This window comes from Mustela putorius, unplaced genomic scaffold (genome assembly GCF_011764305.1).
Source record: "Mustela putorius furo isolate JIRA1106 unplaced genomic scaffold, ASM1176430v1.1 tig00003914_pilon_pilon_pilon, whole genome shotgun sequence".
Taxonomy (NCBI): domain Eukaryota; kingdom Metazoa; phylum Chordata; class Mammalia; order Carnivora; family Mustelidae; genus Mustela; species Mustela putorius.
The window spans coordinates 3165848-3181444 of NW_025422061.1; the positions used below are offsets into that span (position 1 = coordinate 3165848).

Consider the following 15597-nt stretch of genomic DNA (forward strand, 5'->3'; position numbering starts at 1 on the left):
GTTTAGTTCCTGCTTTGTTGAGGAGCCTTCTGAGGCTGCTACAGGCTTATAGGTAGGTGGGGTCAACAATCAGGCTAGTTTTCTGGACTTAGCCTCTCTGCTACAGATGTGAGTACATGGAAAGGCAAGGCAATATTCCTGTGCAGCCAGCTTAAAGGCTTAGTTGCTGAAGCTGGTGTGTGGGGTTATCTTCCTATCTCTAAAGGACAAGAGTCACCTTGGAGTGGTGCAGGTCCCTGCTGGGGTGGCTTGCTGGTTTTGGTGGGGCAGCCATTTTGGGTGGACACTTGTTGAGGTGGGTGGTTCGGATATGATGGGTCTGCAGGGGAATACAGAGAAGGGCATGCAATGTTAGTAAGGTAGGTGGAGAATGTTAGTGCTGGCTTTGGCTAGTTTCCAGCTATCTAGGTGAGGAAGGAAAAGAGAAATGGTACCAACTAACACTTTTACTCTCAGAAAAATCTTCTGAAGACTACTGCCCCTCCAGAAGGTGATCTTAGATAAGAAAACAAATCACTTTTGGGGCGCCTGGGTGGCTCAGTGAGTTAAAGCCTCTGCCTTCGGCTCAGGTCATGATCTCAGGGTCCTGGGATCAAGCCCTGCATTGGGCTTTCTGCTCAGCAGGGAGCCTGTTTCTCTCTCACTCTCTGCCTGCCTCTCTGCCTACTTGTGATTGGTCTGTCAAATAAACAAATAAAATCTTAAAAAAAAAAAGAAGATAAATCATTTTCACATATACCCCAGGCACTTAAAAAAAATTAATTAATTAATTAATTAAAAAGGGGATGAAGGGCAAAGGACAAAGAATCTCAAACAGGCTCCCCACTGAACAAGGATCCTGACACAGATCTCAGTCTCACAACCTTGAGACCATGACCTGAACCAAAAATCTACTGAACCACTGAGGCTCTTCCCCTCTGACTAGGCACTTTTCAGTTGTGTGTTGTGTTTTGGGCTATATTATCTTTTATGTTGTTGTTTTTAAAAATATTTTTAACTTGGCGCACCTGGGTAGCTCAGTCCAGTAAGTATCAGACAGTAAGTGTCTGACTCTTGATCTCTAGTCATGTCATGATCTCATGGGTTATGGGATTGAGTCCTGCTTTGGGCTTCCTGCTCAGCAGGGAGTCTGCTTGGGGTTCTTTCTCTCCCCCTCCATCTTCTCCTTCTTCCACTGTTTCTCTCTCTTTCTCAAATAAACAAATAAATAAATAGTTTTAATTTTTTTAAAAAAAATTACTCTCTGTACCCAACATGGGGCTTAAATTCATGAATCTATCAAGAATCCCACACTCTTCTGACTGAGCCAGCAAGGATTACATTTTTTGTTGTCCTCTGGCTCTCCTAAATTTTAGTCTGCTGATTTTTAAAGTGCCCAGAGTTAAGTCCTGCTTATTTTCAAAGCTAGATGTTATGGTGAATTTTCTTCACAGTTTGAGTCCCTCATGCTTGTGTTGTCCATCTCATTTGTGGTTAGACTTGCCAGGCATTTTGTTCTTAACTGGGCCTCCATGACTTCTGTTTCCATGTGGCCTTCTCTCTGTGGAATATCTTTTCCACCAGTTTTCCAATTATTTTCAGAGTTTTAGTTCTAGAGATGTAGCTCTTGGTGTGTCCATGGGTCAAGGTGAACTCAGGATCCTCTTCTACCACCATCTTTTAAAAAAGTTTTAATTTAAATTTCAGTTAGTTAACGTACAATGTACCATTAGTTTCAGATGTATAATACAGTGATTCAGCACTTCCATACAACAGTCAGTGCTCATCACAAGAAGTGTTCTTAATCCCTATCACCATTTCACTCATCCCCTCACCTACTTCCCCTCTGGTAACCATCAGTATTTCTCTATAGTTAGAGTCTGTTTCTTGGTTTGTTTCTTTTTCCCTTTGCTCATTTGTCTTGTTTCTTAAGTTTCACACATGAGGGATGCCTGGGTGGCTCAGTCGGTTTAAGTGTCTACCTTCAGCTCAGGTCACAATCCCAGGGTTCTGAAATCAAGTTCCACATTGGGCTCCTTGCTCAGCAGAAAGCCTACTTCTCCCTCTGCCTACAGCTCCCCCTGCTTGTGCTCACTCTCTCTGACAAATAAATAAATAAAATTTTTAATTAAAAATTTCTACACATGAGTGATACTCTATGGTATTTGCTTTTCTCTAATTGACTTACTTTGCTTAACATAATACTCTTTCACTCCATCTATGTCATTGCAAATGGCAAGGTTTACTCTTTTTTTTATGGTTGAATAACATTCCATTACACACACACACACACACACACACACACACACCCACATCTTGTTTATCCATACATCATTCTGTGGACATTTGGGCTCTTTCCATCATTTGACTATTGTAGATAATGCTGCCATAAACATCAGGATGCATGTGTCCCTTCAAATTAATGTTCTTGTGTCCTTTGGGCAAATATCTAGCAGTGCAATTGCTGGATCTTAGAGTAGTTATATTTTCCACTTTTTGGGGAACCTCCATACTATTTTCTGAAGTGGCTGTACCAGTTTACATATCCACCAGCAGTGTAAGAGGGTTTCCCATTCTCCATATCCTTATCAACACTTATTTCTTGTGTTGATTTGAATCATTGTGACAGGTGTGGGGTGATGTCTCATTGTAGTTTTGATTTGTATTTTCCTGATGCTGAGTGATGTTGAAAATATTTTCATGTGTCTGTTGGTCATCTGTATATCTTCTTAGAAAAAATGTTTATTCATGTCTTCTGCCCCTATTTTAAGTGGATTGTTTGGTTTTTGGGTGTTAAGTTTGAGAAGTTCTTTGTAGATTTTGCCTACTAATCCTTTATCAGATATGCTATTTGTAAATATCTTCTCTAACTCAGTAGGATGTCTTTAGTTTGTTGATTATTTCTTTTGCTGTGCAGAGATTTTTATCTTGATTAAGTCCCAATAGTTTATTTTTGCTTTTGTTTCCCCTGCCTCAGGAGACATATCTAGAAAGAAGTTGCTATGGCTGACCAAAGAGGTTATTGCCAGTCTTCTCTTCTAGGACTTTTTATGGTTTCAGGTTTTAGGTCTTTTATCCATTTTGAATTTATTTTTGTGTAAGGTGTGATAAAGTGGTCCAGTTTCATTCTTCTGCATGATGTTGTCCAGTTTTCCCAACACAATTTTTCCAATAGATATTCTTTACTGTTTTGTTGAAGATTAGTTGACCACATAGTTATAGGTTCATTTCTGGGTTTTCTATTCTGTTCCATTGATATATGTGCCAGTTCTGTGCTGTTTTGATTACAGCTTTGTAATATAACTCGAAGTCCACAATTGTGATGTGTCCAGCTTTGCTTTTCTTTTTCAAGTATTCTTTGGTTATTCAGGATCTTTTGTTACTCCACATAAACAATCTTTTTTTGTGTGTTTTTTGATGCCTGATTTGTGACCTAATGTGTGATCTATTCTGGAGAATATCTTATCTGCACTTGAAAGGCATGTGTATTGTGCTGTTTGAGGATGGTAATGTCTGAATATATTTGTTAAGTCCATCTGGTCTAGTGTGTCATTCAAAGCCATTGTTTCCTTGGTGATCTTCTGCAGATGATCTGTCTGCAGATGAATTTCTACAGATTTTCTGTAGATGATCTGTCCATTGTTGTGAGTGAGGTGTTAAAGTCCCATATCATTAAGGCACCACTTAACATTATATTTTGAAAATCTAATTACAATATATCTTGGTGTTGACTTGCTTCTCTTGATTTTGATGGGAGTTTTCGGTGTCTGCTGGATCTGGATATTTGTTTTCTTCCCCAGATTATAGAAGTTTTCAGCTGTAATTTTCTCAAATTAATTTTCTGTCCCATTTTCTCTCTCTTCTTCCAGGATTCCTAAAATACAAATGTTATTATGATTGATGGCAGCCACTGAGTCCCTAAGTCTTTTCTCATGATCCATAATTCTTTCTCTCTTTTGTTCAGCTTTATTATTTTCCATTATCTTGTCTTATATGCCACTAATTCCTTCTTCCGCTTCTTCCAGTTTGCTGTTCATTGCATCAAGTCTGTTTCCAGTCTCGTTTATTGTGTTCTTCATCTCTGATTCTTTTTAACTTTTATCTCTGTGGTAAGGGTCTCATTGTGGTATTTTGTCTCTGTGGTAAGGGTCTTCTTTCTCAAGCCCAGTCAGTAACCTTATGCTGGTTGCTTTAAATTCTCTACCACACATTACCCATAACTGTTTCAATTAGATCTCTGGCCATCCCTTATCTTGTTCTTTCATTTGGGATAAATTCTTCCATCTTGGCGTTGTGTCAAGGAGAGATCATATAGTGTCAAGGTTCTGGTGCCTCAGGGAGTATCTCTGGTGTGTGTTGCATGCACTGTGCTGTTGTGTTCTGGCTGCTCTATCTTTCAGGCCAGTCATCTGAAGAAGCACTCTTTTCCTGCTGTGGGCAGTGTTTGGTCCCTGACTTGCATGTGGTAAGTTTTAATGTGGTATGTTCTTGTCTGCTTATAAAATGAAACCTGATACCACTTCCATGAGATCAGGGGACCCTATAGAACTCTCTGGTCAGTTGATGTGGTGGGGGCTGTGCTATGTGTGGTCTTCTGTGGGGAGGGCCCCACCATGCTGAAAGTGAAGCAAACTTTGCTGAGAAGGGCAGAGTCTCCAGAGCATAGGTGTGCGGGGCTTGGTGTAAGCAGGTTAGGCAGCCAATGTGGGTTCTGCCTTGCTTTCTGCAGGTGATTTCTGTTTATGCTGAGGGATGGAGGAAGGAAATGGCACTAGCTACTTCCTTTGTTCCTGTAGAGGGTCTCCTTGAATGCTTCCTTGAGTGGGAAAGTGTTCCAGGAAGAGGGAATAATTGTCCCACTGTGTGCCCCAGGCATTTTCAAATTACTCTTTCAATGTTATCTGCTGTAGGAATAGGGTAGCACCCTCTAGGCTGTATCCCAGCCAAGCCTGCTGACTTTTAAAATCCAAGCTTTAAGCCCTGCTGGTTTTCAAGAACTCACAAAATTCAGTCTTTCTCACTTTCCCAGCCAATGCCTTTGGTGAATTTTTCTCCTTGAACTTCCCCTATGTGCTTGCTCTCCTCTCTTTCACCGGTCTCTGTTACCATGGGTCCCATCCCACCAGACACCCATAATTCATTTCTCCCTCAAACCACGTCTCTGACCTTCCTATCTTCTTCTTCAGTGTGCTCTCTTATGTCCCTTTAGTTGTATAGTGTGCTCTGTCAGTCTTCAGGTCAGTTTCTGGAGGTTTTTAAGATGATTTGTTAGATATCTAATTGTGTTCATGGAAGAGATGAACCTAGGGTCCTCCTACTCTGCAGCCATCTTTTGAATTTTTCCTACTCCATCATCTTACTGAACCTCTTGTGTTCAAGTTTTGATATGTATGAATTAGGGGGCATACACATCTGTGTGAAGGTTTTTGCATGGAAATAAGTTTTCAGCTCCTCAGGATAAATATCAAGGAGAGATATTGCTGCATTATATAATTAAAGGATGTTTAGTTTTGTAAGAAATCTCAAACGGGCCTTCTAAAGATGGTGTGTACCATTCTGCATCCCAAACACCATGAATGAGCACTTGTGTTGCTTCATATCCTCACCAGCAATTGGCATTGTCAGTTTCCATCATGGCAATTTTAATATTCATGTGGTCATATTTTGTTTTTCTTTTTGTTTTAGTTTGCATTTCTTTGATGACTTATGACATTGAGTGTCTTTTCATAAACTTATTAGTCATTTGTGTGTATTTTTTGATAAGGTGTCTGTTATAGTCTTTGGCACATTTTAAATCAGGTGTTTTATGTTCTTATTGGGTGTTAAGGGTTCTTTGTATATTCCAAATAGCAGTCCTTTATCAAAAATGTCTTTGGAGATATTTTCTCCCAGTATGGCTTGTGTTTTTTATTCTTTTGATGGTATCTTACAGAAAATAATTTTAATTTTAATAAAGTTCAACTTACTGATTCTTGTTCCCTGTTTCTTGCCTTTGGTATTGTATCTAAAAATTCATTGTCAAGCACAGGTGATCTAGGTTCCCTCCTGTTATCTTATAAGAGTTTTATAATTTTGTGTTTTTTACATTTAGATCTGTTTTGCATCAATTAAATTTTTTTACATACATACATGAAATACATTAAGATCAGTGTCAAGAGACATTTTTATTTTTTATTTTTTTTCACGTGGATGTCCAGTTGTTCCTGCACCATTTTTTGAAAAGATTAACTTTGGTCCATTGTTTCTTTGTCAAAGATCAACTGATGATGTTTATGTGGGTCTATTTTTGAGCTTTCTATTCTGCTCTGTCTGTTAATTTGGCAGTACCACATTGTCTTCATTATTGTTGCTTTATAGCAACTCTTGGAGTTCAGTAATGTCAGTCCTCTGAATTTGTTCTATTCCTTCAATACCGTGTAGGTTGTTCTGGTTTTTTTGTCCACCCATATAGACTTCAGAGTCAATTTGTCAGTATCTTAAAAACATTTTCTGGGATTTTGTTGGAATTGCATCAAATCTATAGATAAAATTGGGCAGAACTGACATCTTGACAACACTGAGTCTTCTAACTATGAGCATGCACTGTCTGTTCATTTATTTGTTTTTTCTTTGATTTCTTTCATCAGAATTTTGTAGTTTTTCTCATACGGATCTTGTACATATTTTGTGATATATGTCAGCATATATTTCATTCTAAGAGTTTTTTAGTAAATTCTTTCAGATTTTTTATGTAAAAGATCATGCCATTTCCAAACGGTTTCATTTGTTCCTTTCTAATCTGTATATTTCTTTGTGTTTTACCTTTTGTTGTCATATTGCATTAGATAGGACTTCCATTAGGTGAATTAAAAGAATTAAAGAATGGGAGCATCCTTGTCTTTTTCTGATTTAAGTGGGAAATCTTTGAGTTCCTTTCCACTATATATGCTGCTGCAGTAGATTTTTTTTGTAGATATTCTTTGTTAAATTGAGGAAGTTCCCCTCTATTTTTAATTGGCTGAATACTTTGATCATGAATGAGTATTGGAATTTTGTCAAAAACTCTTCCTGCATCTATTGATATCATCATGTGATTTCTCTTCTATAGTCTTTTGATGTGATGTGTTATATTAATTTATTTTATTTTATTATTTTTAAAAAGATTTTATTTATTTATTTGATAGACTGAGATCACAAATAGGCAGAGAGGCAGGCAGAGAGAGAGAGGGGAAAGCAGGCTCTCTGCAAAGCAGAGAGCCCAGTGCAGGGCTCGATCCCAGGACCCTGGGATCATGACCTGAGCTAAAGGCAGAGGCTTTAACCCACTGAGCCACCCAGGTGCCCCTTAATTTATTTTTAAATGTTAAGTAACTTTCAAAGGTAGATTCAGCTTTGTGTACTGGGAATAAATCCTATGTGGTTGTGGCATGTAATTCTCTTTATACATTGTTGGATTCAATTTGGTGATATTTTGTTGAGATTTTTGAACTTATGGTTATAGGAAATATATGTATTTTTTTTTCTTGTAATATCTTTGTCTGGTTTTGATATTAAGTTAATATTGGCCTTATAGAATGAATTTGAGAGTATTCCTTTTACTCTTTTCTTTTCAGAGAGATGTAGATAATTGACAAAATTTCTTCCTTAAATATTTGCTAGAATTAACCAGTGAAACAGTCTGGGTCAGGTGCTTATGTGTGTGTGTTTGTATGTGTTCAAATTGATTAATTATTGATTCAATTGCTTTAATAGATAAAAAGCCTATTCAGATTGTGTATTTCTTCTTGAGTGAGTTTGGCAGATTGTATTCTTTAATCATTGGTCCATTTAACCTAGCTTATTAACTCTGTAGGCATAGACATATTTATAGGATTCTTTTATTTTTATTTATTTATTTATTTATTTTTATTTCTTTTCAGCGTAACAGTATTTATTGTTTTTGCACCACACCCAGTGCTCCAGATTGTTTTTCAGAGTCCATAATCTCTCATGGTTCACCTCCCCTTCCAATTTCCCTCAACTCCGTTCTCCTCTCCATCTCCCCATGTCCTCCATGCTATTTGTTATGCTCCACAAATAAGTGAAACCATGTAATAATTGACTCTCGCTGCTTGACTTATTTCACTCAGCATAATCTCTTCCAGTCCCATCCATGTTGCCACAAAAGTTAGGTATTCATCCTTTCTGATGGAGGCATAATACTCCATAGTGTATATGGACCACATCTTCTTTATCCATTCATCCATTGAAGGGCATCTTGGTTCTTTCCACAGTTTGGCAACTGTTCCACCCACCTATCTTAATACACTCAAAATAAATTGTTTTTCTAGGTCTGCTGTAACCAACATCCACAAAAGAGTGGTTAACAAGAGTCATTTATTTTCCTTTAGCTTTATTGAGATTCAGTTGACACCCAGCACTGTATAATTTAAGGTCTAAAGCATAATGACTTGATGTACATATAGTGTAAAAATCATCACAATAAGTCTAGTTAACATCCGTCAACTCGTTTAGTTACAAAAATATGTTTTTTTCCCTGTAATGAGAACATTTAAGATTTACTTTCTTATCAACTTTGAAGTATTCCATACAGCAGTATTAACTATAGTCATTATGTTATGTAATGTCCCCAGTACTTATTTATAACTAGAAGTTTATCCCTTTGACCACCTTCATCCAGTTCCCCCACTCCCTTCCCCACATCTCTGATAATCACAAATCTGATATCTTTTTCTGTAAGTGTGGTTTCAGTTTTTAATATTTTAAATTTCATGTATAAGTGAGATCATAATATTTGTTTTTCTCTGACTTGTGTCATTCAGTATAGCGTTCCCCAATGTCCACCCATCTTGTAGTAAATGACAGAATTTATTTCTTTTTTATGGTTGAACAGTATTCAGTTGTATACACAATCATATCTTATTTACCCATTCATATGCAGATGGACAGTTAGGTTGTTTCCTTGTTTTGGCTATTGTATATAATGCTGCAATGAACATGGGGTGCAGATATCTTTCATATACTGATCTTATTTCTTTTAGATAAGTACTCAAATGAGAAATTGGTAGGACATGATAGTTGTATTCTTAATTTTTTGACATCCACACTGGTTTCCGCTGATCTTACCAATTTGAATTCCCACCAACATTTCATGAGATTTATTCCACATCCTCCCAGGATTATTATTATTGTTATCTCTTGTCTCTATAATGATAGTCATTTTGGCAGGTGTGAGGTGGCAATCTCTTGGTATTTTTTATTTGCATTTTGCTGATGATTAGTGATGTTTATATATTTATTGATGTTTATCCACTTTGGATATTAGCCCTTTATCTGATATATCATTTGCAATTTTTCCCCCATTTTTAAGTTGCCTTTTCATTTTGTTGATCATTTCCCATACTGTGCAGAAGATTTTTAGACTGGTGAAATTCTCCATGTTTTTCATTTGTTTGTTCTGTTTGTTTATTTTATTGCTTGTGTTTCAGGTGTCATATTAAAAAGAGATCATTCTTAAGACTTATGTCAAAGAGATTTTTCCCTGTATTTTCCTCCATAAGTTTTTATGGTTTCAGGTCTTATTTTAAATCATTCGTTCATTTTGAGTAATTTTGTGAATGGTGTAAAATAGGGGTCTAGTTTTATTTTGTTTTACATGTGAATATTCAGTTTTCTCAGTACCATTTATTGAGGAAATTGTCTTTTCTCTACTGAGTAATGTTAGCTTCCTTATCTAAGTAACTAAGTATCTAAATAAGTAACTAATACTTTAAGTATTAGTTAACCATATTCACATGGCTTTATTTCTGTGTTCTTGATTCTGTTCCATTGATATATGTGTCTGTTTTTATGTCAGTACCATACTGTTTTGATTACTATAGCTTTATAATGCCATTTGAAATCAGGAAGTGTGATGCCTATAGCTGCATTCTTCTCTTTCATGACTACTCTAGCTATTTGGGAGATTTTTGTGCTTCATACAAATTTTAGAATTTTTTTTTTTTTCCCACTTAAAAATGCCACTGGAGTCTTGATATAGATTGTATTGAATCTATAGATGGCTTTGGATAGAATGGACATTTTAACAATATTAATTATTTTTTTAATATGGTTACTTTTTAAAGATGATTGATTGATTGATTGATTGAGAGAGCATGAGAGGGAAGGGCTGAGGGAGAGGGAGACTAAGAGTATCTCAATCTTACTTCACACTAACTGTAGAGCCCAACACAGAGCTCGATCTGAACCAAAACCAGGAGTTAAAACACTTAATTGAGTGCACCACCCAGGTGCCCCAATAATATTAATTCTAATCCATGAACCAGGGTATCTTTACATTTATTAGTCTCATCTTCAATTTTGTAGATTTTAGTAGAGATCTCTCCATTCCTTGGTTAAACTTATTCCTAAATAGTTTACTGTTTTTGATGTTATTGAAAATGAGATACTTTTAAAAATTTCATTTTCAGATAATTCATTATAGAAATAGTACTAATTTTTGTATATTAATGTTGTATCCCGCAGCTTTACTGAATCCATTGATTAGATTTTTAAAAAAGAATCACCTACTTATTTATTTGATAGAGAGAGAAATCAGAAATAGGCAGAGAGCCAGGTAGAGAGAGAGAAGGGGAAGCAGGCTCCCTGCTGGGCAAAGAGCTCAATGCGGGCCTCGATTCCAGGACCCTGAGACTATGACCTGAGCCAAAGGCAGAGGCTTAACCCACTGAGCCACCGAGGTGCAGGCTGTAACTGTTTTTTGGTTGAGTCTTTTGGATTTTCTATCTATAAAATCAAGTCAATTGTAAAAGTCATATTTACTTCTCCTTTCCAATTCTGAGGACTTTTATTTCTTTTTGTTTCCTGCTGGCTCTGGCCAGGATTTCCCAGACTATGTTGAATAGGAGTGCAGGGAATGGGTACTCTTGTTTTGTTCCTGACCATAGAGAAAAAACTTTCAACCTTTCACCATTGACCAAGATGTTAGCTCTGTGCTCACCATATATTGTTTTTATTATGTTGTGGTACATTCCTTCTATGCTTAATTTGTTAAAAGTTTTAATAATGAATGGATGTTGAGTTTTATTAAATGTCTATTCCGCTTCTATTAAGAGGATCAAATGTATTTTCTTCCTGTTCTTTCTTTTTAGATTTATTTTTTTAAATTTCTTTTTTTTAATTTAAATTTCTTTTTTAAATTCTTTTCAAAATTTCTAGAATACACTCTTTATGCACCCCACCCAATGCTCCATGCAATACGTGCTCTCCATAATACCCACCACTGGATCAAATGAATTTTATCTTTCATTTTATTACTGTTACTTATTACATTCATTGATTTTCATATGTGGAAACCATCTTGGAATCTTAGGGATAAATTCCACTTGACATAATTAATCTTTTACATGTGCTGCCCAATTCTGTTTACTATTATTTTGTTGAAAATTTTTGCTCTATATTCATGAGGAACATGGACCTCCGGTTTTCTTGTAGTGTCTGGTTTGTTAACATCAGGGTAATGTTAGTTTCAAAAATGACTTTGAGAGTATTCCTTTCTCTGAATTTTTTGGGGAAAGTTTGAGGCGGCTTACTATTAATTCTTTAAGTGTTGATGAAATTCACCATTGAAGCCATCTGTTCCTGACTCTTTCTTTGTGGGGAAATTTTTGATTATTGGTTCAATCTCCTTTCTAGTAGTTGTTCTGCTCACATTATTTCTTCTTTGTTCAGTTTTGGTAAGTTGTATGTTTCTAAGAATTTTTCCGTTTCTTCTGGGTTGTCCAGTTTGTTGGTTATAGTTGTTGTTCTTCCTTTTTTTCTTTTTTTTTGAATTTTTAAATTTAAATTCTGGTTAGTTAACAATAGTGTAATATAGGTTTAAGGAGTAGAATTCAGTGATTCATCACTTACATCAACACCCAGTGCTCATCAAAATAAGGACCCTCCTTAACACTCATCACCAATTTAGCCCATACTCACCCACCACCCTCCATCAACCCTTAGTTTGTTTTCTATAGTTAAGAATCTCTTGTGATTTGCATCCCTTTCTCTTTTCCCCCTCCCCTTATGTTCATCTATATTGTTTTGTAAATTCCACATGTGAGTGAGATCATACAGTACTTGTCTTTCTGTGACTGACTTATTTCACTTAGCATGATACACTCTAGCTCCATCCACATCATTGCAAATGATAAGATTTCATTCTTTTTGATGGCTGAGCAATAGTCCATTGTGTGTGTGTGTGTGTGTGTGTGTGTGTGTACGTATATATGTATACCCCACATCTTTATCCATTCATCAGTCACTGTATATATTTGGGCTCTTCCCATAGTTTGGCAATTGTTGATAATGTTGTTATGAACATCAGAGTGCATGTGCCCCCTTCAAATCCGTATTTTTTTTTTTTTTTAGTGTCTCCAAAGCATAGAGCTAAGGGCCATCTAACATTCTTTTATTTTTTAAAATATTTTATTTGTTTATTTATCAGGAAGCACAAACAGTGGGAGGATCAGGCAGAAGGAAAAGCAGGCTCCCTATGAGCAAGGAGCCCAATGTGGAACACGGTTCTGAGATCATGACCCAAGCCAAAGGCAGATGCTTAACTGACTGAACCTGTCCCCAAATCTGTATTTTTATATCTTTTGAGTAAATGCCTAGAAGTACAATTGTTGGGTTGTAAGGTAGTTTTATTTTTAACTTTTTGAGGAATCTCCATACTACTTTCCAGAGTGACTACACCAGTTTACATTCCTATCAACAGCATAAGAGGGCTTACCTTTCTCCACATCCTTGCCAACATCTGTTGATTCCTGTGCTTTTTAGCCATTCTGACAGGTGTGGGGTGCTCTCATCATGGTTTTGATTTGTAGTTCCCTGAAGGTGGGAAATACTGAACATCTATATCATGAGTCTATTGGTGATCTGGATGTCTTCTTTGGAAAAATGTCTATTCATGTCTTCTGCCCATTTTTTAACTGGGTTATTTGTATTTGGGTATTGAGTTTGATATGTTCTTTATAGATTTTGGATACCAACTCTTTATCAGATGTCATTTTCAAATCTTCTCCCATTCTGAACATTGACTTTTAGGTTTTTTTGACTGTTTCCTCACTCTTCAGAAGGTTTTTAACTAGATGAAGTGCCAATGGTTAATTTTTGTCTTTGTTTCCCTCACCTCTGGAGACATGTCTAGCAAGAAGTTCCTGCAGCTGAGGTCAAATAAATTGCTTCATTTTTTCCTTTCTAGGATTTTGGTGGTTTCTTTTCTCACATTGAGGTCTTTCATCTATTTTGAGTTTATCTTTGTGTATGGTGTAAGAGAATGGTCCAGTTTCATTCATCTATGTGTGGCCATCCAATTTTCCCAGCACTGTTTGTTGAAGAGACCATCTTTCTCCATTGCATGCTCTTTCCTGTTTTGTTGAAGATTAGTTGACCATAAAGATGAGGGTCAATTTCTGGGTTCTCCATTCTGTTCCATGAATCTATGCGTCTGTTTTTGTGTGAGTATCTTACTGTCTTGTTGACTACAACTTTGTAATATATCTTGAGGTCTAGAATTGTGATGCTTTCAAGTTTTCTTTTCAGGATTGCTTTGGCTATTCGGCCTCTTTTCTGGTTCCATGCAAATTTTAGAATTGTTTGTTCTAGCTCTCTGAAGAATGCTGGTGTTATTTTGATAGGGGGTTGCTTTAAATATGTAGATTGCTTTGGGTAGTATAGACATTTTAGCAATGTTTATTCTTCCAGTCTACTATATGGACTTTTTCCCCCATTTCTTTGTGTCCTCTTCAATTTCTTTTGTAAGTATTCTATAGTTTTCAGATCTTTTACCTCTTCGATTAGGATTATTCCTAGGTATCTCATTGTTTTTGGTGCAATTATAAATGGGATCAATTCCTTTTTCTTTTTCTGCTACTTCGTTATTAGTATATAGAAATGCATCAGACTTGTGTACACTGATTTTGTGTACAGTGACTTTACTAAATTTGTGTATCAAGTCTAGCAATATTTTTGTGGAGTCTTTTTTATTATATCTTCTTAAATTTATCAGGAATTTATTACCATGCTGACATATACAGATCTACAGATTTAGGCATAATATTACATAGTATACATTACAGTAATTTATTTAGGTTCTTACCAAATGATAAACTTTTGGATGACCTTTTCCTTTTTTATTATTATAAGTAACTATGAAAAAATATATTTATATATATAAATTTATTTATGTGTGGATATTTCTTTTGAGATGGAAACCTATAAACATAATTAATGAAGTCATCCTTTACGGCATTTTATATTTTGTTAGGTATGGCCACATGTCCTGAATTTTAGGCCTTTATTTTTGGTTGCATTTTGCACTCCCCCCTCCCATATTACATAAGTGCCTCATAGTGAGCAATTGCAAAATTCTTTAATTCTTATAACTTACTCTCCACTGTCATCCTTTGTCCCCTTCTTGCCCTTTCTTTACTGCCTTGTTGAATACTGGGATTTTCCAGAAGGCTGATTAGCCAGTAAACAGAGGAAAAACCTAGATTATCTTTCCTTTCAGTTCCCTTTACCTGCTTCTTTCTTTTTCAAAACACCAGAGGAGTTTTCTAAAATGCAGACTTGATAATATCACACTTTTTCTCAAAAAAATTTCAAAAGGGGACACCTGGGTGACTCAGTTGTTAAGTGTCTGCCTTTGGCTCAGGTCATGATCCCAGGGTCCTGGGACTGAGCCTTGCATTGGGCTCCGGGCTCAGCATGGATCCTGCTTCTTCCTCTCCCACTCCCCCTGCTTGTATTTCTTTAGCTGCTTATGTCATATAAATTAAACAAAAACAAACAAAAACAAACAAACTTCATAAGTTCTTTGAAGTCAAAGTGTAGTTGCTGTGTCTTAGCATAGTATACAAAATTGTCCCTGATCAGCTTTAGATCATTGCTTCTGCCACATCCTTCACTCCATTCTGAGTCATATTTAGTAAGCTTTTAGTTCTAAGAATGTGACCTATTTTACCCTTCCTTCCTTTGCTTACCACTTTCTTTTTGCCTAGTATGCAAATTATTCACCCATCATCATAGTCTATCTAGGAAATTCCTCCTTATTTTTCAAGTAATTTCACAGCTTTTCCATTTAAAAATAAGGACAAAAATGATACCTAAATCTTGGTTTTGTTGTAATTCTATGAGACAATCCCATTTTAAGTCATTATTTCAGCCAAATATTATTGTGTAGAAATGAAACAGACTTGTTGCATTTTTATTCCTTAATTTTCTTTCTGACACATTTTTATAACATAAGCATATATTAGTGATTAAAAAAAAAAAACCACAATCATTTAACAATATAGTATATGGCAAGATATCTTTACTCAGTGAATGTAGAACTGAGTCAAATGGATTGATTGAGACCAAGATGTGTGATGTTGGTTACATCCCTCTAATCAACTGGATTGTTGGGTAGAACTCATTTGATTGCCTAAACATTTCATTATGCACTCCATGCACCCACCACTCAGTCTCAATAGTAATTAACATTTTGATAATTGAGATGTGATTTATATTTAACAAAACCACCTTGTGCTACCATTTCGTGCACTGCTAGTCAAACACCTGTTCATAATTCCTTCTAGTCATTTTCTGGAA

The 15597-nt window shown here is 36.0% G+C and overlaps 1 protein-coding gene across 15 annotated transcripts in view; it reads left to right on the plus strand.

The window, feature by feature from the left end:
* Window positions 1-15597, plus strand: part of NLRP3 (NLR family pyrin domain containing 3) — a 44299-nt gene that overhangs the window by 22067 nt on the left and 6635 nt on the right. The window contains exon 9 of one of the 15 annotated variants that reach the window (XR_006603389.1): window positions 4380-4444. The exons of the other annotated variants lie outside the window; for them this stretch is intronic. The gene's annotated coding sequence lies outside the window, so the exon portion shown is untranslated. The remainder of the gene's footprint in view (window positions 1-4379; window positions 4445-15597) is intronic. 15 annotated transcript variants of the gene reach the window in all.